This window comes from Bison bison, unplaced genomic scaffold, assembly GCF_000754665.1.
Source record: "Bison bison bison isolate TAMUID 2011002044 unplaced genomic scaffold, Bison_UMD1.0 scf7180017864134, whole genome shotgun sequence".
Classification (NCBI taxonomy): Eukaryota; Metazoa; Chordata; class Mammalia; order Artiodactyla; family Bovidae; genus Bison; species Bison bison.
Genome location: NW_011494706.1, coordinates 6,763,438 through 6,764,083, shown reverse-complemented (window position 1 = coordinate 6,764,083; position 646 = coordinate 6,763,438).

Sequence of the window (646 nt, the reverse complement as noted above, 5' to 3'; positions counted from 1 at the left end):
GGGGGGCCCTGGAGGCCGACGGCCCGCGACCCTCCCGGCGGCCGGGTGGGGGGCTCGCCGCTCAGTGGCCAGCGAGTGTGCAAATTAAAGCCTTCCGGAGAGAGGGGAGGCGGCCGAGCCCCGGCTGTGCTCTGAGCCTCCGGCTCTCCGGCTCTCCGCTCCGAGTGGGGGGCGAGAAAGAGGGGGGAGCTAAATGAAAATTTCCGGCTTTCGCTGCAACTGGAGTGGGGCGACTAAAATAGGAGGCGTGAGAGGGAGAGTGGGATGTGTGGTCGGCAGTCGGCTGAGTTACCAAACCCAGGGTCGCCCAGAGTTGGGGTTTTTGACAGAGTGAGGCGGGCGGGGGGTTTCAGCAGTCACTGATGTAGACGGATGGGGAAAACACAAAACGACCAATAATAATCATGAGGGGCCGGTGGGGATGGTAAATACTAACACTTTCCAAGAAACTGAAAAATCAGACCAAAAAAATAACTTTATTAAAAAAAAATTGGCAGGACGCCTTGCAGAAAAGAAAATACTAATCTGTCCAAGCACTTTTCACTTTCAGCATGAGCTACATTTGTTTTGTTTTCCTTCGCTTCCTTTCGGCCTCACAAAGCCCTATCTTTTCCTTCTGGACAGAGGATATGATTTGGAAATTGTC